The sequence below is a fragment of the Morone saxatilis genome, unplaced genomic scaffold (genome assembly GCF_004916995.1).
Source record: "Morone saxatilis isolate NCDOM2014 unplaced genomic scaffold, NCSU_SB_2.0 Contig15, whole genome shotgun sequence".
In the NCBI taxonomy this organism is placed as follows: domain Eukaryota; kingdom Metazoa; phylum Chordata; class Actinopteri; family Moronidae; genus Morone; species Morone saxatilis.
Window position 1 is genome coordinate 23343126 of NW_023339707.1, and position 11636 is coordinate 23354761.

The window sequence follows — 11636 nt, forward strand, 5'->3', positions numbered from 1 at the left end:
AAAAAATAAAAAAAAATACAGTATTTTCCTCTGAAATGTGCAAATATAAAGAAGCACACAACAGAAATAGTACAAATACCAAAAGTGTGTTTATTCCTATTATTGTGAACAGCTCGAAAAGCCCATTAACACTGTTGTATCACCTTGTTATCATGTATGTATTTCATTATAATACGATCAGACGCGATGCCCTCGGGACACATATCACCTCACCTACTCCGTCACGTGCGCGTATCGCTCGCGCTGTATTTGTATTTCGGTAGCCTCACCAGAAAGTCCCGGAAGAGTCTGCGCTCGTGCAGTGTGGGCGATGGGCGCAGGTGAGCTCGCGCGCACTCTTCACCTGTAAACAAAGGAAACAAACACAACATGGAAACGACGGCCAGGAAGCAGTCCGACGGATAGTCGCTTCCAGCACAACTGCTGGTAATGTCACTTCAGGACGTATTTCACCATTCAACACTGCTGATGTTTGACTTGAAATGAAAGGTTTTGTGTACCGCGCCTTTGTTTTCATTGTGTGGGGAGGCTCTTCTGTTATTTTCTGAGTTCTGTGGTGAGTTTAAAAGTTTGTCGGTGGGGTTTTTTTTTTTTTTGGTGTTGGCTTGCTGCTGTGTTGCTGACATTCAGTGTGTCCGTTTGGCTAGTCCGCCTTCCCCTGTAAAATGCATGAATGAATGAATGAATGAATGAGCTGGTGTCTTCTAGCTCACCTTTAAGCCCGTAATTTTTCAGTGGTGCCTAGTGTGTCTGCTCCCATGTAGCGAGCACGAGTGGTTCTTTTCAATCTGGCTTTGCTCCTGCGCTTTGGGTATCAATGTTGTGATGAAACCTGCTCTGGCACAGCAGAAACCGCTCAGTTGCCACCTACCTTCCTCTTGCCATTTATCTGTTCCTTTTATATGTGTCAACTCTTATGTTTTTGGAATATGTATCAATACTAGACGGGTGGGATGTCTGTGGGAGCTACAAATAAGTATCCGCGGAACACCCAACCTACCCCACGCTTTTTCCCCTGGCTTTCCTCTGTGCTTGCTCATTTCCGTCCTGTGTGGCCCTTATACAAAAGCTGCCAGGCTGGAGATCACACAGCGTTTGCCAGACACACTCGCGCGCACAGCTTACACATGTAACTTTCAACCGGTGGTTTAATCAATCAATCCACTGGCTCCGATGGGAATCAGGTCAATTCACCTTCATCCCGTGGTTGTGGCGTGTGCTGCCGTGATCTTGTCCTCAGCAGATTGCCTGCGTTAAGAGCTTGCACCTCGTTTATTAAGCAAAAATTGCTTAACACAAGTCAGAATGAAGGGGTTGACTTCGTGTCGCCTGTCGCTCTGTGTGCTCGATGTGTTTGCTCTGCTGTGTTCTGCTACCTTTGCCCACAGCACTCGCATCGCCATATAACTACAGCCTGACGCACCCTATTAAACTATATATCTATGGGCCCGCAGCGCGGCTGCTCCCACAGAAGGTGCTTCTAACCCACGTAGAAACTTTTCTGTTTTGTTCTAATGCTGCTGTGGCATTTTTTCGGCATTCTCTTACACAGACAAGGGTATTAATAAACAAGCGAGGCCTCGCGTCGCCGGGGATTAAGTTAAAAGTTGTGCCACATTTCGATCCATGCCCTGAGTTAGTTCTTTTTACTTTGACAGGGTTGGGTGCTTCCAGCCAGGGCATGCTTATTTCTTGGTTGGGTTTGTGGTATCTTGTCTCTGGTAGAACACATTGGCTCCACTCGCAAGCTGTTGGGAGGACTTTACTCGGCTGCAATCTTAAATCATTACACGACATAGGCTAACTCGCAACCCGTACATGTCTCGGGGCAAAGGGGGCCAAGCTTCATGTATCTTAGCATCTTAGATTGGTGTCCACACTACAATGATAATACTAGGGGAAGCGCATCAATCATGGCATCGTCGCACATGATTCCCTCTTGAATACGTTTAAACTCTTCAAGAAATTGCCTCCCCCGCAGACAAAATATAGGCTGGGTTTGGTATTCGGCCTGTGAGCTAATGCTCTTTCACTCACCCCGACAGCCTCCTGTAATCATACTGGGCCTCCCCTGTCGGCCAATCAAACAATCGCACAGATTGATAAGGATGATATTGCATCAGAGTGGAAGATCTAGTATCTTTTAAAACATGGAAGATTGTTTAATTAGAGCTCGCCTCACTCCTTTTGTCATGCTGTCCGCTGTTGTCACGGTGACATTTCTTATTCTCAATAAATATATCTGGCAGACATCGGTTGGTTCAACCATGCGAAGGAGGAATGCTGGTTCCTGAACAACAGTTTAAAAAGCAAATGCCAGATATTCCTGATATACAGGGTTCCCAAAACAAGCAGGAGATCTATGCACACTCACCGCGTGGTAGAAAAAAGTGGATCATGAACTCTGATAAGAGGGTTTTAAAATAAAAGGAGAGAAAGTCAGACGATCTCAGGTGGAGGAAGGGCTGCAGAAAGGAGCTCAGAAGGAGAGTTTGTATGCTGAATATGTTCATGTATTGTCACGATAAGAACCCAACCCAACACACAAAAAAGGATAAGGCAAGGAGAAAGTGAGGCATGAGTAATAACTATACAAAGAAATATGTCATTTTAACCTGGAACAACTGATAAACTATCACCTGCATACAGTATATTCTTGTATCAATGCTTATTTTATATACCTATTTAATCAAAAAGATTAGCAGCTTGTCTGGTGGTCACCCTAGTGTTCAGGGAATAAACCCACCTTTATAATTAATTGTTGACGAATTAAGATTGGTGAGTTGTGGAGACTTTGGTTGATTTACATATGTAGATTTATTTGTGTTTGCCTGTTACACGATTGGTGTCCTCCCTTTATATATCTGACATTGCTTGTATGTTAAGTGTTAGTGTGCCATTTGTATGGGAAGCTATCTGGTATTAGGAACATACTTTGGATGGGCTCGTCACTACGTTGTTACCAGAATTTCTGTGGTTTCCCCATCTTGCGAACACCTCCGATCGCGCAACCATCTACACTTATATGTAAATTTATCCGATTCTTATATCGTACTTTGTGTGTACTTGAACGCTGCAACATATTATTTCAATGTGCGATGATGGTTTTTAGTTGTTATCCGAGGACTTCCCTCGCGGCGGAATGGTGAGATAATGTCTGCGTTTTTGTTCTCGTCTGACTGGTTTGTAGTAAATTGAATATCCTCACAGTCTTTTGTGGCTGTTGGTGAACAAAGAGCTGGCTGGAGGGGCTGGGCTTGATTTCATGATGGACGAGGTGTGGAGAGCAGCCGGAAGTTTTTACCATCTCTACGCTTCTGGTCGTTTTGTTCAGCGGAGATCCTAGATATACACAGATGCAAGCCCTTACGTGGTTAGTATTGATCTGTCATGTAGTGATAATGTGCGAGTTATGGATGTATTTCTGTATGAGACATTGCCTTTATTATTGCGGTTTTATAGTTATGGTTACCATTTAAATGCTGATGTAAACGCCCTTCGCTGATTTACAGTAACTGTAGCAGTGCACAACGGCTTGGAGGCGTGTGTGTCACAGTCGTGGTGTGGGGTTTTTTCACTTTAGAAGGCAGTTTGTGGCATTAGCAGCTAGTAACTGTAGAGTAGGATTGGTAGTGCCGCAGGGACGTGACAGCAAGGAAGGATTGCCAATGTATGATACATGCGATCCAGATGTAAGTGAACGTGAGGACATGCTCACATACTATTTTTCGTAAAGCCTTTTGGACTTCATTAGAGGTTTTAGAGTGTTGATACCATGAGGATGTTGAGATTCTTTTCCCCTTAGTGTCGAGAGGGTAGAAGATCTGGAACCGACCTCTATTAGTTGGAATGCACACAACTGGACTGTTGTAACCCTTTGTAGTACCCGGACAGTAAATTTCTAAATCAGGTATAAAGCATGCCAGTTACTACGTGCATCTCACTGTGGCGCAGTTCTAATACCGCATGAATGTAGGAGAACCGTCCCTTTCTTCACAGCTTAAACCTAATGAAGCGCCTCGTGAAAAAAAGGGAGCAGGTCGTGATGGTCAGATCAACAGTCGCATCCTTCCGGTAGCTGTATGGCGGAGCCACATGAACGTCTTGCGAAACGCTGTCAATCATGCTAACATTATGAAGCCTGTTTGTAATTATTAGCTCAGACTTGTATAGTGTTAAGTTGACGCGTATCGTACGTTATAGACTGCGTAGTTCTGCAGCAGCCAAGCATTGTCAAATTTCCCTTAAGGGAGTTTCTAGGTAGTCGTTCTTATCGATGCCAGATTGTTAGGATAAGTACTGAAGCTTAGCGTGGGTAGAGGCCAAGCCTGATGGAGGCGAAGGTGTACGAGACAAATAGGGTCATGCCTAGCTCTTGATTTGTCAGCAATGAGTAAGGAGGATCAATAGCCACGAAAAACCGAAGTGTACTCAGTGACTTATGGTTTGAGATAGGGATGTGGAAGGTTGGTCTGTGAAGTTCGTGGTGACAAAGTATCTAGAAGACCTTGCCGCATGGTGCAGTGTTGTGTCAATCAGTAATTAGATGACTGATTTAAGTATATATATGATAGTTTAAAAATAATATAGGTTCGGTGACAATGAAAATGCAATACAACTATTGTTACGGGGTCGTAAATGTGAAGGTGAGGGAAATAAATACGGGTTCTGGTTACAATTTAAACAATCTCATTGATTCTTATACTATACAGGCGTGGTAATGGTGTACTGCGCGCGATACTGTTAGGAAGGTTGACCTTATGTTTGAAGTTACTTTGTAGGGGTTACTAAGGAAAGTCTCCCACAAGCGCATGTAGGCTAGATGTTTGTTTCAACTTCGTGGTTAGAATTTGCGCCTGAGCTTGCCTACTCAGATAATTGCAGGAATACATTTAGTATGTATCGTTTTGATAGGGTGTCAGTCCACATCTTGTTGATTGGCAGTTTCAATGCTCATCATCCATTCAGCCTGAGCTTGTGTTGTCTGATTTCGCCCCGCCTCTCTATGGTCAGATGCCTTAATGATCTAGGTGCTGGGCCCATGTGGCCTGAGACAGCCATCGAAACTGTCCCTGCTGGGTGGCTCTAGGTGGTGTGTGTGACTTGAAGAGCTATATGAGGGACGTTATATACAGGCAGGAACATGATATCTCCGGGTGCAGTTTAGCAGGATGCTGCAGAGCACCTGGATCTGGCCCGTAGATAGCAATCAGGTTCGATCTAGCGTCGCCGTATGTGACTGTGGGGCTCGGTAGTCCGGAGGACATTCGGTTACGTGAATAATATGTGTTTTGCACTCTGGTGTCTTGTAATCTGATAGGGTGTGCGGGGGATTCTTCTATGCAGCTGTAGCTGAGAGAATTGATGTGCTGTTTCTGCGGCCGATATATAGGGTGTTGTTGACCCGGGTTCTTCCAGTCTCTTCGGCTATGCGTGTGGTGTTCTGTGGTGAGTGTTGCAGTTTGAGGCTGCGCGGAGATGAGAGAGTGCTGTAGTGGGCTCCGAGTGGAGTGCATGCTCTTCAGTGGACAAATTTTTCAGAATTATATCTAGTTCAACATGTTTCGTAGTTTTTTTTATAGTGTGAGTGGCGGGGGTTGTGTTGGGTCGTGGAGTAGGAGGGGGGGGAGAGGGGGGAGCTAGAGAAATATGAAAGTGATGTACGGAATAGGATGTGGAGGTCAAATGACTGATGTGCTGTTATCATGTGTGATTGAAGGTGACACGCTCTAGAAGAACATCAGCCATTGATCTGGAGCCTTCAGTGCATAGATGGGGAGTTTCGCAAGTCTTGTATTGGAATGCATTGCTGTGTTCTGAGATTACTGGGAGTTGCCAGATTAGGTGTTCTGACAGGCCTTGGTTTATAGTGAGAGCTGCCATGAAGACTACATGTGTTTTGTATATATAAATTGATAAAAGATATCTGTGCTCATGTGGAAGTTGTGAGTACAGATGAGCTTGAGCTTTACCGAGTTAAAGCGATGTGCAGCTGAGTACTAGATCTGGGGTTTTGGTGTTGCGTCTATGTATTATTTGTTTACTCTTCTTTGTTTGATCCGGAATGTCCCCGAACACGCACCAGCAGATCACGAATAAGTGCTCAGGCGGGTTTTCGCTGGTTTTTGCTGACGTCAGTCTTTAGGTGTTTGCTGTTGTGTGCGCCGCAGAGTCGCAGAGAACTCACTGGTGTATGACGCCTAGAGAAGAACGACTTGTGTGGTCTTGTCTGTTCTTGGTGTGGCCGTGTTTCTGTAGCTTGTCGTCTTGAGACTACTATCCTTTCTGTTACAGTGAAGGTGGTAGGTGCTTTTTCTAATTTGAAGAAGCGGCTGGTTAGCCGAGATCGAACCGAGATTTTTAGGGATTTTGGTTGAATCGTGTATCAAGTACATTACGATCGGTGAGAGGTTTTGAGTCCATGCAAGAAGTAGAAGGCTGTGGGTGATCGAGTATGTGAGTTTGGGTCGTACGGTATCGATAGATAGGTTATATTGGGCTCTGGGAATAGCTGATAGCTATAGCTTAGTTCAGTAATCCGAAATGGTTAACCCTTAGTTTGTTTGTCAGCCGTGGCTTGACTTTTATCTTGGTGTGTGCCATGCTACTGACTGTTATATTGGATTTTTTAGTTATCTGTTGGTGTGGTATTGTTCATTTGTCACATACTATATTTTGCTTAGTGTAGACTTATCTTCTCATCATACGCCTGTGTTTTTTCTCGAGCATTTTCGGGTCATCTGCGAGTTTGGTTTCTATTATAATGTTGTGTTCTTCTCTCCTCGCTCTTCTCTCCGTGGTGGTGGTTCACTCTATGTGGGATAGTGTTGGTGTTTCATGGCTTTGATTGCTTGAAGCTGCGCGGAGATGATATATTACTGGTATTATTTTACAATCTCACCAACCTAGTATCACCTGGTAATCTCAAACTACGTTATTATCGCAATACAAAGTAAGGGTTACGGAACTCTACACAGTCAGGTTTGGTGTGGTGGTCGCGAGGCGTGTGTGTTGTGGTATGAAACAATGCAAAAAATAGTTATAAACAAGTCAGCGGGTATGTATCCGCCACTAACCAGTTATCTCCATCGAACCCAGGCTGCTCGGGCAAGGAACAATGAAAGTATTGATGTGGTGTGTGACAGGTTGATGGGCGAAAGCTGGCAGCTGCGCGTCTACCATCCTGCTTGCAGCTTTCCAGTTTGATGTCAATTCAATCTCTGCTGGAGGAGGCAGGTTTGTCCCTGATGGTGAGAAAAACAAATGACATGTACTCTTAATTCACTTCTGTCTCCACTGCGGCATAGGGCTGGCCACAAGAAAAATGTTGCAAGGCCGGCTGTTACACAAAAACAAACTTCCTCAACGCAGCCGTATTCAAGTGTACCGCCTTCTTCATTCAGGCCAGTTGTTCTTTTCTTCTTTCCCAAACTATCAGGCTTTACAAGGGACTGAGAGGCAAGCTGGCCTATTCGGTCATTCCACCAGCCAACTTTCATCAACAGAACCGGCTGCTGAGTCCAAGGCAGCACGAGATCCAGCGTGTGGCGCGCATCTTACATACCCAGGCCAACTCTTTTCCAACGACCTCGTCTCTGCGCCAAGACGGCGTAGGAATCCATATGACTCGTGTACTGTGCAAGTGTGTTTCAGGTGGATGTGAAGGACATCTTGATTATTACAGTGAACCCAGCTGTCCTGCTGCTAAACATTAAACGCAACGAAAGAGGATATGCTCATGATTAATTTAAGTTTTGTTGCTGGGCCTTGCACTAAGTGAGAACATGAATTATTGAGTAGAAGGTCACCTAAACGCTAGAACATTGTCTTAATAAAAGCACACATCCCGCAGTCGCTTCCCTTCTTCCATTTTCATCCATCAACACCCTTGTTCCTCCCTGTCTGCCTGGCCCTCCCACTGAATGTCAGCCCTAAATGGCAGTTGGAAAAATAAGAAATGATTCACATGATCAGGTGGGTTTAATGTGAAGTTGAGTGAAAGAGCAAGGGCTGTAAATCATCTCTCACTTAACACGAATAGCATTAGATTTAAAAGATGGGTGGTCCTGTGGCAGCATTAAAGCATATATAGAGAAAAAGGGACCACCCTTTCCCACTTCTGCACGCACTGCACTTTCGCACCCATGGGAGTGGCTTCACGTTTATAACTCTCCGATCGCATACCTTAGTTGAACGACTTTTTTGAATTCTTCTTTTAACGTCATCCATGATGTCTCTCCTCGTGGCTACCACTGCCCTCCAGTATAAAACATATTAAGAAAAGCCTAAAGCAAACAAGCTAATGAATAATACCGCACAACTCAACGACTTCTTAAATTAGGAAAATGTTTGGGTGTCTGGCCTTCTCCCCCTCTACCATTCTCCCACTACTCCTACTCGACTGCTCACTGTCTTTGCTATCTGCACCATGAGACTCTCTACTACCATTATATTCCATATCCAAGGTAATTAGAATTTGAGAGAAAATATACTGGTCGTACTACAGAAGGACACCGACTAATCTCTCTCCATGCACTGCCGAAGAAGAAGAGCTTCGCTGACACGCACCGGTGGTCATTAAACAGGTGAGAACAATCACCACCTCATTCACAGAACAAAGTGTAGCATTCTTATCTGCACAAGTTCTGCTTTTCTCAGTCAGTCCACAACGAAAAGAAACACACACCAGACTCGATTCGTAACAGCAATGCTAGAAGAGAGAAGACTTGTCAAATCACACTCTTCTTTCTCTGAAGCCTGGACCTTTAGACTAAATGCAGATAAATCTACAAAAGATAAAACCAGACTATGTCCACCATACAAGACAAAAATAGCAGATGAAAGGTAATTACTGACTATCATGTTCACCTCTCAGCTCTCGTCTCTACGGACTGACAGCGATGCAGAGGTAGCTGCTGGCAGCATTGCAAACGTATGATACACAGAGGCATTTGTGCCTCTATGCCCTGGGACGATGAATGACGCTTCCCTCCTCCACGGTGCATAACTGTCTGACCTCCCAGTTTGCCGTGAGCATGCCGGTCGGCAGACGTGGCCCTCGTTCCATCGAAGACTTCACATGCAACAATCCGCCGAGGGAACCGTGCTGAGAACTGCCTTTTGGTCAAGCGGAGAGGAGGGGGAAAGAAATATGTTGAACTTGGGACGGTGTGGAGATTGCCTGGTGGTAGGTAGGCCGCCAACCCCTTCTCCTTAGCTCAACTCTCCTGTAAATTTCTACCTAGTTCCAGTTGATTTTGTTTCACAGCAGGTGGCACCAGGTACATGTACTGTAATATACCTTTCCCTTAACATGGATGGGTTGGCAAATATTTGTACATTACCCTCCAAGGGGCCCCAGGGGACGAAATCCCTGACTTTTGCATGACACCCATGTACTCACCTACCGACCAAGCAGGGGTGCAACATTCTCGCGTTGAAACTTGATCCAGTGAAACAAGATAAGAAAGAAGAATATGAGCTTTAACATTATGGTGGGTTATATAAAGATAAAATGGAGGGGGGAGGTATTGCCATAGAGATTATGGTAGCCAGACTTTCATGCTCTCCCTCAGGATAAATTGTGAAGTGAAACAATGGGAGATGATATCTAGGTTTATATACAACTGAGCGCAAAATATCATCAGTGCCTGCAATACCCGATCACTTTGCTTAATGCTAATTAACACAACTATTTAGCATCTTAAGAAATATGCTTCTAAGATGGTTATATATTATTAAGCAGCTTTTTAGACATCAGTCAATTGTGAAGCATAGGTACAATAGGGGTAACAAAACCAATTCGTCTGACAAGTACACTCCCATAAAAGGTCAGAACACACATGTCTCACGCCCGATCCTCACTTTTTGAAAATACCCACAGTCACCGCGCCTCTCTATTAAACTCAATGCCACGCTAGAAAACCTAAACTCCAAGAGAATTAGTTGTATTGATTTTGTCAATACAATTTAATGTGGTTAGAGTGTTGGAGAAACGCATATTATATATGATAAGATCTAACAAAGAACAGTTCTTCACTTTGCTGCGTCTTTCTTTCGCTTAGCCTAATTCAAGCTTATTAACCGATGGCCTCGCGCGCGTTCCCTGAACATACAACACCCAGAGCTAGGTGATAAATGCCCAATGAGTGAGCCTAATTACCCTAGACCTGCAATGTCGCCTTTTAAACACCACGCTGTACCTTTGCTCCTTGAAGACATTCCTATGGTCAGGTTTATTTATATCTATAGATTGTGAAGTTGAAAGCAAACTCGTATGTGTGTGTCACTTCTACTTTCAAGTAATACGCACGACAAACGCTTCGCGCCCTGACTTGTGGGCTCGTGGACACCACCAAGCGTGTGCTTATCAGACACTTCTGCTCTTCTGCACGCACACAACAAAAATAATAATATCATAAACTAGTATGATTATGTTAGTTCTTCATAGAGGAAGATGGGGCTTTGTGGAGGTGTGCGCGCCTTCTTATTTGTTGGCGGTAGAGATGGGAGTAGAATAGATGAAGAAGCGGGTTGAGCAACTCTAAGTGAGTATGTTAATTAGCGTGGAAGAGAGATTTCATGCTTCTTCTCCTCTAGGTCGCTACCTAGATTTCAGCATTGAAGGGTGCAGTAACATTCATGATTTTGCACTTCACCTTCCCCGACCTAAACAAACCTCTCGAACCCACTCATCACTATTATCAGCAAGACAAAAGACAACAGCAGCGATCTCTTGTAACAAACATAGCAACTACTGCCTCCTGCCTGCATGCGCAGTGTGAGAGGAGAGGGAGAGCGCTTGATGCCAGGAAGAGCCACAGTCTGTTTGCTCTAGCAGCTAATGCATGGGAATAAATGACACCTATACATCAAATGGTGTATTATTTCTCGTTTCCCCATTCGCTCTGAATATACTCGCTGTTTGCTATCTCCACGCATGCAAGTTGTGGCTGCAACCGTCTTAGCAGTTCCTGAATTTGTTTTTCGGCCTGCGTGACCCAAATTAGACGTGTTGAAAGGTGGATCAAGTTGTGTGAAAAAAATATTATGGCCGACCCTGCATATTTAAAGCTTAAGGAGAGCATCGCTGTAGTTCATATACAACCAATGTAGCGTATAAAGATATAAGACCTTGATTAGTTGTGATGTACTGGGTGTGTGTTTGGAGGTCCCCCTGCCTACACCCTAATAATGTATTAAGATATGATAAGCTAATATACAAGAAAAAGCTGGAGAAGACTGATTCCATTTTTCTGCCCCATAAGTTTTATAAGCTTCCCTATGACGTGAATAAACATCAACTCACTGTAATGAGGAATGTGTATCTCTACTTCATCATATAGATTATCATTAATGTGTGACAATGAATTCTTGGTGGCTGCGCTGTTCCTGACAGCCTTGTCTGGCCTCTGGGTACAAGGCATATGCCAGATGGGTTTCTAGCTGCTTTATGAAACAACGAGGCGTGGGAGTGGTGGAGGAGCTGGGCATTTTTGGGGGGATTCCCACATCTCAAAGCAGTCCATGGCATGAACGGGAGTGAAGCATGGCTACCATAAATCATACTTTAGCTGCACACAATACCACCAAAATCAAATTTCATCTTTACATCATAGAGAAAACATGCAAAACAG

General features: G+C 44.3%; 1 protein-coding gene across 1 annotated transcript in view; it reads left to right on the top strand.

Annotated features, from left to right (window-relative positions):
• The first annotated feature begins 299 nt into the window (after nucleotides 1–299).
• Nucleotides 300–11636, top strand: part of mical1 (microtubule associated monooxygenase, calponin and LIM domain containing 1) — a 30527-nt gene continuing 19190 nt past the window's right edge. The window contains exon 1 of the mRNA XM_035657468.1: nucleotides 300–426. The gene's annotated coding sequence lies outside the window, so the exon portion shown is untranslated. The remainder of the gene's footprint in view (nucleotides 427–11636) is intronic.